The sequence below is a fragment of the Panthera uncia genome, chromosome X (genome assembly GCF_023721935.1).
Source record: "Panthera uncia isolate 11264 chromosome X, Puncia_PCG_1.0, whole genome shotgun sequence".
NCBI lineage: Eukaryota > Metazoa > Chordata > Mammalia > Carnivora > Felidae > Panthera > Panthera uncia.
Window position 1 is genome coordinate 74,405,246 of NC_064817.1, and position 11,980 is coordinate 74,417,225.

The 11,980-nt window shown below is 36.4% G+C and overlaps 1 pseudogene; it reads right to left on the bottom strand.

Moving 5' to 3' along the window:
- Positions 1 to 11,532: 11,532 nt before the first annotated feature.
- LOC125932496 (uncharacterized) lies at positions 11,533 to 11,660 on the bottom strand (annotated as a pseudogene).
- Between the last annotated feature and the right edge of the window lie 320 nt (positions 11,661 to 11,980).

Consider the following 11,980-nt stretch of genomic DNA (forward strand, 5'->3'; position numbering starts at 1 on the left):
CTTTGTCCTCCAGCCTTCCCACTTTCCGAGCAGAGCTGTTCACTTATGACCACCCAGATGCTAAGTCGCGCTTGCTGTCGGAACACACTCCGTCTTGCAAGCCAGACTCGGGGCTCTGCTTGGCCGGAAGGCTGCCCCTCCACCCCGGCTCCCTCCCACCAGTGCGTGCAGCGTGCACCACCTCTCCGCCCTTCCTACCCTCTTCCGTGGGCCTCTCATCTGTGCTTGGCTCTGGAGACTCCGTTCTGATAGTCTTCCGGTGGTTTTCTGGGTTAGTTAGGCAGGTGTAGGTGGAATCTAAGTAATCAGCGTCAGGACGCGCGGTGATCCCAGCGTCCTCCTACGCCGCCATCTTTCTGTACCTCTTGACTCCAAATATGGTATTTTTTTAATGCTCTGATTGGTGATAAACAAACCCTAAGGACTTTTCCACATGTCAGGTTTCTAGACCTAAGGGAGCTGTGGGTGGCAATTGGAGTCAGGGTGAGAAAACACAAGGAAATGAGGAGCCCTTACCAAGACAAAGCTTGATGGAAGCAGGTGCCTTAGAGTGTACTCTGAGCCAGTGGTTAACCACCTTTCTTTTCCCAATTGCAACGTACAAGATAAGGAATGTTGATGTGTAGTTACCTACCTTTGAATATGCTTAGAGTTATGTGCAATACTTTGTTTTCTGTGTGTAACCTTGCCCCTTTAGTTGCCACTCAAGAAAGCATTAATGGAATGTAAGTAAATGGAAGTGACATAATTAGAAGGATCACTTTGATTTCACACTCTTTTAAAACATAAAATTATACCCAATTATCTGTACTTTATTATATTCATCAAATCACTTGTGACATGTCTAGCAATTCGTAGATATACATACCTGTTAATGACGCTTCCAGTTCCACTCTTTCTTATCTGACAAATTCTACTTCTTAATTTGTATGGCTAAAGTCTGAGGAAGGACTGATGTCATTCTTTTAGTTTTTCATATACCCCTGGGTCTGTTTTGTAGGTGATGAAATAATAAAAACTTCTGAAGAGATAGAGATTGGTGAATAGTTTATACAATGTTCTTAGATTAAGAACTGAGGAGAATAAACACTACTTTTAAAAATATTTGATATTTAATAAGAGACCACAAAGAATGTGTTTTGCTGACTAACTCTAGATAGATTTTCACTCATTTTGCTATTTTGTTATATTCAGCTGATGCTGCACATAGCTTTTCTGGTGGGCAATTGTAATCTGTGAGTATATCTTCAAAATCACTAAAGTGCTGTGAGCCTGGGAATTTCTTACATGTATACCATCGGTCATGACATGTGGAGAGTCTCAGTAGCAGGCGATTTGGATAGTGGTCACAGTCAGTAATCAGAGCATAGACTTTGCATGTGCTTAGTTTGGAAGATACTATTGATCCCACAGTGACCTTTTCAGTTACACTCACACACAGTCATAATGGGTTTTCAAGTAGTGTCAATGCATAAAAAGTTTTTTTTAATGTTTATTTATTTTTGAGACAGAGAGAGACAGAGCATGGATGGGGGAGGGGCAGAGAGAGAGGGAGACACAGAATTGGAATCAGGCTCCAGGCTCTGAGCCATCAGCCCAGAGCCCGAGGCGGGGCTCGAACTCACGGACCGTGAGATCATGACCTGAGCTGAAGTCGGACGCTTAACCGACTGAGCCACCCAGGCGCCCCGCATAAAAAGTTTAAATGAAGTTTAAGTTCTGTATAATGCCTAAAGACCAATGACAAGAACCTCATTGGCTAAGCTTGTTGCAACTAACAACCAATGGGACTGTCTGTCCCCTTTAAATTTGTTCAGTTTTGTTACCTTGTTACATAAATTCAGCAAATATTATTACTAATAGTACTGATAGCTATAATGGTGTTTTCCAGGCCCTGCACTAAGCCTCACTCTTTGAAGTAGGGACTATATTCCCCATTTCATAAGTGAGGCCACTGACTTACAGAATGCTTAAGGTAAAAGTGGACAAACAGGAGTCTGAACTATGTTGTCCTCCACTCTTAACTAAAATGAAATACTGCCTCTCCAGTGAACCTATTTGCTAAGCCAAGGGATTAAGTCCTGGGACTTTAATAATAAAGCAATCAGCTAGATTACATGGTCTACTTTATCAAACGCCATTGATATTAAATGTACTATAAAATATTTTATTGATGTTAATTGTTTTAAATATATCTGATCACTCCAATTTGGGAGTGGACTGATCAGATCTATGAAAACAAAGGAAAACTTTCAGCGACATTCTAATAATTTAAGATCATTGGCTATGAGTTGATATAATCGCTCTAGAATCAACGTCTCAATGTCTGACCAGCACTTTCATTAAGCTGGTCTAGAGCTTATAAATATTTCAGGTAGTTTTAAATTATCCTGATTTTTTTTTCTTTTTGCATGTGGGGAGGGCTAGTTGGCCCACTTGCTGAAATAGTCTCTAATCTATAAATGGGCTAGTTTCAGTCTGTGGATAGTTGAATATATCTCCATGCACACAGGGAAAGCTCAGTGATACAGACCAAGTAAGGAGAAAGTTAATCTCAATTTGCCAAGGGTCTAAGTTATATATTTATAAAAAGTAGGTGTAATTATATTTCCAATAATACATCGTCACTAACTGGTAAAAAATGCTTCCGAATAAAGTTCCAAGAGTTTAATGACTAGATATGACTTATTTATAAAAAGCAGTACTCATCTGCATACAAATAATTAATGTGTCAAAGTCCTTAAACAGAGATTGATCCCTCCTAGGTTAAACATGCCCCTTTGCAATCTTGTTTGCACCATTACTTTGCTTACCTAACCATTCATTCAGACATAGTCTAATTGTAATTTGAACAGGAACCAGAACTAAGCAGAAAGTAATCACAAATACTGAATTACTGGGGCCCAAAATAATGAGGCTTTACTGTCCAGTTATATCTTGATTACCCACATCAGTGAATATGACACTGATAACTTTTAAATCATTTCTGTTTTACCTTGTATATTATTTTGGGGAAAGTTACCTTCTCAATTATATTTTGGTTAGCCTCCTGCCCTACTAAATTTGCATTCCCTCAGCACACATAAATGGGCCAAGAGATAGTCAAGAAACATATAACAGAGTTATGTGAAACCTTTCTGGGATAAATCGTTAAGCATGGCTAATTCACAGGTTGAAAATCAACTCTATTAACAAATTCTTCATTTCTAAAGATGTATCCAACAAACTTCTCCAAACAAATGAGAATTCTGAGTTCCTAATAAAATATTACTGAGGAAAGGATAATGTTCAGTCTCAACGGAACTCAGTGACCCACCCCATCCCCACAAGAACTGGGTCTTGGACACTTGCCACATGGTTTAGGGACACCTTAAAGCTTCAGGTTTCAATGAGACTTCTCATGGACCACCAGGACATCTGGAATGGTATGAAAGATAGGTATAGATCAGTATAATAGTTATAGGTAGATAGGTGCTTTCTGGAGTATCCACAATAATAGAAAAGTTATCTTTATTTAAAAATAATAACTATTTAAAGTGTTTTAATTAGAGTTGCAAATACATTGCAAAAAAATCACATTTTTAGGTTACCAGAGTAAAAATGAGACAGAGCGGTGCCATATATGAATAAGTGATAATAAATGATTTGAAACAATTTGGGGAAGAAACACTGATGTCACATATGCCCCTTCCCCTTCTCTTGGAACTTTCTGGATGTTTTTCCATTTTCCTTAGGTTGCCAGAAACTTTTTAGATCGGTTGAGATAAAGGGAAATGGAGAATTATTGATATATGAGAGAGGGAAAATTTTTCATTATTATTTTTTTTAATTTTATTTAAATCCAAGTTAGTTAACATATAGTGTAATAATGGTTTCAGGAGTAGAATTTAGTGATTCATCACTTACATATAACACCCAGTACTCATCCCAACAAGTGCTCTCCCTAATGCCCAACACTCATTTAGCATATCCCCCCACCCAACACTCCTCCAGAAACCCTCAGTTCATTCTCCATATTTAAGAGTCTTATGGTTTGCCTCCCTCTCTGCTTTTATCTTATTTTTTCTTCCCTTCCCCTATGTTCATCTTTTGTGTTTCTTAAATTTCACATATGATATTTCTCTTTCTCTGACTTATTTTTCCTCAGCATAATACATTCTAGTTCCATCCATGTTGTTCCAAATGGCAAGATTTCATTCTTTTTGATCACTGAGTAATATTCCATTGTGTATATATATACCACTGCTTCCTTACCCATCTGTCAGTCAATGGACATTTGGGCTCATTTATGGGACATTTCCATAATTTGGCTATTGTTTGATAATGCTGCTATAAACATTGTGGTACACGTGCCTCTTTGAATCATCATTTTTGTATCCTTTGGATAAATATCTAGTAATGGAATTGCTAGGTCATAAGGTAGCTCTATTTTTAATTGTTGAGCAATGTCCATACTGTTTTCCAGAGTGGCCGCACCAGTTTGCATTCCCAACAACAGTGCAAGAGGATTTCTTTTTCTCCACATCCTCTCCAACACCAGTTGTTTCTTGTGTTGTTAATTTTAGCCATTCTGACAGGTGTGAGGTGGTATCTCATCCTGGTTTTGATTTGTATTACTTTGATGATGAGTGATGTTAAGTATCTTTTCATGTGTCTGTTAGCCATCTGGATATCTTCTTTGGAAAATTGTCTATTCATGTCTTCTGCCCATTTCTTAACTGGATTGTTTTTTTGGGTGTTGAGTTTGATAAGTTCTTTATAGATTTTGGATACTAACCTTTTACCAGGCACGTGTGCAAATGTCTTCTCCTATTCTTTCAGTTCCCTTTTAGTTTTGTCGATTGTTTCCTTTCCTGTGCAGAAGCTTGTTATCTTGATGAGGTCCCAATAGTTCATTTCTGCTTTTGTATCCCTTACCTTCAGAGACATGTCTAGTAAGAAGTTTCAGTGGCTGAGGTCAAAGAGCTTGCTGCCTGTTTTCTCCTCTGGAATTTTGATGGCTTCCTGTCTGACATTTAGGTCTTTCATCCATTTTACATTTATTTTTGTGGATGGTGTAAGAAAGTGGTTCAGGTCTTTCTGCATGTCACTGTCCAGTTTTCCCAGTACCATTTGCTGAAGAGATTCTTTTTTCCATTGGATATTCTTTCCTTCTTTGTTGAAGATTACGTGGCCTTACATTTGTTGGTCCATTTCTGGGTGCTCTATTATGTTCCATTGATCTATGTGTCTGTGCAAATATGATTATTGTATTGATGATTACAGCTTTGTAATATGGCTTGAAGTCCAGAATTGTGATGCCAGATTTGGTCTTCTTTTTCAACATTACTTTGGCTACTTGGGGTCTTTTCTGGTTCCATGCAAATTTTGTTTTTTTTAGCTCTGTGAAGAATTATGGTGTCATTTTTGTAGGGATTGTGTTGAATATTTAGATTGCTTGGGGTAGGATTGACATTTTAATATTTATTCTTCTAATCCATGATCTTGGAATATTTTTCCATTTCTTTGTGTCTTCTTCAATTTCTTTCATAAGCACTCTATAGTTTTCAGTGTACAGATCTTTTACCTCTTTGGTTAGGTTTATTCCTAGGTATTTTATAGTTTTCAGTGTAATTATAAATGGGATCAATTCTTTGATTTTTCTTTCTGATGCTTCATTTTTGGTATATAGAAATGCAGCCAATTTCTATGCATTGATTTTATATCCTGAAACTTTGCTGAATTCATGTATCAGTTCTCACAGTTTTTTGCTGGAGCCTTCTGAATTTTCCATGTAGAGTATCATGTCATCTGTAAAGAGTGAAGTCTGACTTCTACCTTGGCTATTTGGATTCTTTTATATATTTTTGTTGTATGATTGCTGAGGCTAGGACTACCAAAATGATTAAATAACAGTAGTGAGAATGTACAATCCTGTCACGTTCCTGACATTCGGGGGAATGCTCTCAATTTTTCCCCTTGGAGGATGATATTAGCTGTGGGTCTTTCATGTATGGCCTTTATGATCTTGAGGTATATTCCTTATATCCCTACTTTCTTGAGGATTTTATCAAGGATTTATTAAATCCCACTTGACTGTGTTGGATATTTCTCTTAATGTGTTGTTAGATTCAGTTTGCTAGTATCTTGTTGAGAATTTTTGCATCCATGTTCATCAGGAGTTTGGTCTGTAATTCTCCTTTTTAGTGGTGTCTTTTTGGTTTTGGAGTCAAGGTAATGCTGGCTTTGTAGAATTAGTTTGGAAATTTTTCTTCCATTTCTATTTTTTGGAACAGCTTCAAAGAATAGGTTTTAATTTCTCTTTCAATGTTTGGTATAATTGGCCCAGGACTCTTGTTTGTTGTGAGGTTTTTGATAACTGATTCAACTTATTTGCTGGTTATGGGTCTGTTCAATTTTGTTTCTTCCTGTTTCAGTTTTGGTAGTTTATATGTTTCTAGGAGTTTGTTTATTTCTTCCAGATTGCCCATTTTTTTTGGCTTATAATTACTCATAATATTCTCTTAATATTGTTTGTATTTTTGCAGTGTTGGTTGTGATCTGTCCTTTTTCATTTGTGGATTTATTTGGGTCCTTTCCTTTTTCTTTTTGATAAATCTTACTAGGGGTTATCGCTTTTGTTAATTTTTTCAAAGAACCAGCTCTTGATTTCATTGTCTGTTCTTTTTTGTTTGTTTCTTTCAATATCATTGATTTCTGCACTAACCTTTATTATTTCCCTTCTTCTGCTGGTTTTTGTCTTTATTTGCTGTTCTTTTTCCAGGTCCTTTAGATGTATGGTTAGGTTGTGTGTTTCTTCCCTTTTTAAGAAGGCCTGGATTGTTATATACTTTCCTCTTATGACCACCTTTTCTGCATCCCAGAGTTTTTGGCTTGTTATGTTTTCATTTTCATTGGTTTCCATGTACTTTTTTTTTTAACGTTTTTATTTATTTTTGAGACAGAGAGAGACAGAACATGAACGGGGGAGGGGCAGAGAGAGAGGGAGGGAGACACAGAATCGGAAACAGGCTCCAGGCTCTGAGCCATCAGCCCAGAGCCCGACGCGGGGCTCGAACTCATGGACCGCGAGATCATGACCTGAGCTGAAGTCAGCAGCTTAACCGACTGAGCCACCCAGGCGCCCCCTCCGTGTACTTTTTAATATCCTCTTTAATTTCTTGGTTAACCCAGTCATTCTTTAGTAGGATGTTATTCAAGCTCTAAGCATACATAGTGTTTCCAAATTTTTTCTTGTGGTTGAGTTCAAGTTTCATAGCATTATGGTCTGAAAATATGCCTGGTATGTTAGAGATCATTTTGTAATTTTTTGCAGGCTGATTTGTGACCCAGTATGTGATATATTCTGGAGAAGAATGTGTATTCTGCTGCTTTTGCATGAAATATTCTGAGTGTATCTGTGAAGTCCACCTGGCCCAGTGTGTCATTCAAGGCCATTGTTTCCTTGTTGATTTTCGGCTTAGATGGTCTGTCCATTGCTGTAGATGGGGTGTTAAAGTCACTTACCCTTATGATATTATCATCAATGAGTTTATATTTATGATTAATTGATTTATATACTTGTGTGTTCTCAAGTTGGGGGTATATTTACAATTATTAGATCTTCTTGGTGGATAGACCCCTTAATTATGATATAATGGCCTTCTTCATCTCTTGTTACAGTCTTTGTTTTAAAATCTATTTTGTCTGATACAAGTATGGGTACTCTGGCTTTCATTTGACATCCATTAATATGATAGATGGTTCTCTATTCCCTTACTTTCAATCCGCAGGTGTCTTTAGTTGTAAAATGCTTCTCTTGTAGGCAGCATACAGATGGGTCTTTTTTTTTTTTTTTTTTAATCCATTCTGATACCCTATGTTTTATGATTGGAGCATTTAGTCCATTTACATTTAGAGTGATTATTGAAAGATATAAATTTAGTGCCGTTCAGTTGCATGAAGAGTTAGTGTTTCTGGTGATGTTCTCTGGTCTGTTCTAGTCTTTGTTGCTTTTGGTCTTTTTGTTTTGTTTTCTTCTCCACTCAAGGAGTGCCCCTTAAAATTTCTTGAAGGGCTGGTTTAGTGGCCACAAACTCCTTTAGTTTTTGTTTGTTTGGGAAATTATTTATCTCTCCTATCCTATTTTGAATAACAGCCTTGTGGATAAAGAATTCTTAGCTACATATTTTTCCAATTCAGAATATTGAATATATGGCAGGGAAGAAAATTTTAGAGCTTGATTCAGTTATTTTTTCCTCACTTCAAATCTCCACAACACTTAAGACAAAGAAAGCTAGTTGATCTTCAATATCTATTCTCTCCATTTGTAAGAAAATTTTGAGTTTTAGCAGAACCCATGCTTAATATTGTATTTTTCAACTTGTCTTGTGTCTCAGTATGGATGGTGTCATGGGCAAGTTCTAAGCATGGGCATGTAAGTGAAAGTTTTATGTGTGACTTATGTAAAGTAGCCTTAAAAGAAAATGATGCAAGGGCACCTAGGTGCCTCTGTTAGTTAAATGTCTGACTCTTGATTTTGGCTCATGTCATGATCTCACGGTTCATGAGATAGAGCCCCATGTCATGCTCTGTGCTGACAGTGTGGAGTCTGCTTGGGATTCTGTCTCTCCCTTTCTCTCTCTCTCTCTGCTTTTCCCCTGCTCATGCTTGTGTGTGCATGCTCTCTCTCTCAAAATAGCCTAAAAAAAGAAAAACTTAAAAAAGAAAGAAAATGATTTACCATACTTAGCCTTCATTTTCCTTTCTACTGTATGGAAAGGTGACACAATATTTAGAGTTTAAGTAATTATCTTGGGTCATAAGCATGAGAGACACATTCTAGGGTAGATGTAGCTAAAAGTTAGAAGGAGCCTACATTCTTGGTAATTTCATGGAACTGCCAACCCTGCCTTGGATTGTCAACCTCTACATTTCTCATGTGAGAGGATTAAATCTTGTGTGTTTAAGTCACTGTTAATTTAAATTTTCTGTCACTCAGAACTGTACCTAATCCTAACTGATATAGCATTTAATCAAATTATTTCTTTATAGAGAGAATTTATTATATGGACAATGGGCAGAGAATGCCATTTAGAACAGGATTATTTGTTGATGATTTTGTTGCCACCAGGTCAAAGTATCAAAGTAACCCTGTGTTCATGAGCCATCTCCTGGGTTTTGGAAATCATTGGGCCCTTAGCCTCCCTTAGCCTCTGGGTGTTAGTAGTTTCACACCGACAACATTTTGCCTTTGTGTTTATCTCCTGTTGGTGTATAACAACAAATACCACTATTAATCCTTCTCTACCTATATACTAACTGCCTGAATGCTAATTTAATTCAAATATTCTCATTCTTTCATGATTACAGTGAAGATAGGATGAGGAAGAGTAGATTTTCAACAATGCAATCTATGACTATGCAAAGACTCCATGATTGCCTATTTTGGTAGAACACGCAAGAAATAGCCTATAAAAGAGCAACAGATTTACTATGCATGCAAATTTCTAAACACATCTCCCCATCTCGCCATTCTGGAAATGTTGAAAACCAAATTTAGACCACACACTATGAGTTAATGGAGTTGACAGTTGTCTGTGCTTAAATGATATTAAGGTAATGCATTTCAACATCAAAATTTACAACCCAAAATTGATCACTTTGGCCAATTTACATAAGAAGGATCAATATAATCAGCTCCCTCTCTTTAAATGTTAACAAATGCTTTAGCTCAACTCACCTGACCATGAGATGCATATTAGATACAGAATTAAGTTTCTTCTACATAGTAGAAGAGTCTATTTGAAAATCTTGATAATCAGTCAGAGCTGCCCACAAGGCTTGGCTTTATAGCATTTAATAAGTAAGGAAGCTTGTTTCCTACAAACATAATGATTTTTTTTTCATTCAGCCAGAGGAAAGGAAGGGACTATAAATAGGTCTGGGGAATTTTCAGTAAAGATCACCATTTAGTCTAGGGAATGAACAGTTTTGAATTATGTGTGGTAGATCCTTGCTCCCATCCCCTGAGAAAAGCCTATAAAGGAGAGCATAAGGAAGGAAGAGTTTTGAAATTTGTGTTGTAGATCCCTGCTCCCATCCCCTGAGAAAAGCCTATAAAGTAGAACATAAAGGTGCTCACACCGCCTGCCCACTCATATAACCAAAAGCAAGCTTGGCCAGCCCTATCTAGAATAGCCCTCTTTTACACACGTGTGTGCATGCACACACACAAACACACACACACAGCAAAGATAAAAAATTCTAGTAATGCTTTTTGTGAATTGTGATGTTGGATACGTGGTCACAAATTAACTCATTCCATTCACATCTTTATGTATTATCTTTTCTAGAAATATTTACATTCTAAAAAGGACCAAAGCCCAAAAATCAAAGAATCTTTGATGGTGGCATTTCAGGTCAGTTATTCTCAGGCTTAGCCAGCTTAACAATTACCAGGGAAGTTTGTTATAATTACAAATTCCTAGATTCCACCAACAGAAAATCTGATTCAGTGGATCTGGGTTTAGGGTAGCCCGGAAATCTGCTTTCAAATTGCACCCTCCCCTCCAGAAGATCCAATGCATCTGACCCACAGATCATTTTGGTCTAGGTAGTTAGTTGCCTATGACTTTTGTTCATTCATCAAAATATTAACACTTTAAAGAAAATTAGTTTTTATCTCAAAATGGAATAAATACTTTTAATTTTGTTAAATTATTTTATCTTATAGTTAGTTATATAGTTAGTTATATACAGTATAGTTAACATACAGTGTTATATTAGTTTCAGGTGTATTATATAGTGATTCAACAATTCCATACATTACACAGTGATCATCACAAGGGCATACCTTAATCCGCATTGCCTATTTCACCCATCCCCCTACCCATCTTCCTTCTAGTAACCATCTGTTCATTCTCTATTGTTAAGAGTATGCTTTTTTGTTTCTCTCTCTCTCTTTCCTTTTCTCATTTGTTTTGTTTCTTAAATTCACCTATGACTGAAATCATATGGGTTCGTCTTTCTCTGATTGACTTACTTCACATAGATAGCATTATACTCTCTAATTCTATTCATGTTATTCCAAATGGTAAGACTTAATTCTTTTTCATGGCTAAATAATATTCCATTATATGTATATGTATATGTGTGTGTGTGTATATATATATATATATATATATATCTCACATTCTTTATCCATTCATCTATTGATGGACACTTGGGCTGTTTCCATCATTTGGCTACTGCAAATAATGCTGCCATAAACACAGGGGTGCATATATCCTTTTGAATTCGTGTGTTTGTATTTTGGGATAAATAGTAGTGTGATTATTGGTAATAGGGTAGTTCTATTTTTAGCTTTTTTGAGGGACATCGATAATGTTTTCCACAGTGGCTACACCAGTTTGCATTCCCACCAACAGTGCGCAAGAGTTCCTTTTTTTCCATATCCTCACCACTTGTTTCTTGTGTTTTTTATTGTAGCTGGGTGGTATCTCATTGTGGTTTTGACTTGCATTTCCTTGATGATGATATTGAGCATCTTTTCATGTGTCTATTGGCCATCTGTATGTTTTTTTTAAGAGAAATGTCTGTTCATGTCTTATGCTCATTTTTTATTAAACTGATAAAAACAGACACTACCCTTGATCTTAGCCAAAAAGCCAAGAAGGAATCTTCTGCTTATTTTTTAATTGGATTATTTGTTTTTAGGTGCTAGGTTTTGTAAATTTTTTATATATTTTGGATGCTAACCCTTTATTGGATATGTCATTTACAAATATCTTCTCCCATTCAATAGGTTGCCTTTTAGCTTTGATCATTTCCTTTGCTGTGCAGAATAAAATTCTTATATAAATATTGTTTCTAGGTTTTATAAAAATAAGCTTTCTTTATTTAGAACAAATTCTGGTATTTTCTGTTTGGTGCTCCTTTCTGTAAAGTGTTATGATATTTTCTATAATAAGTCTTCTTCTGTTGGACAAACAGAAAACAT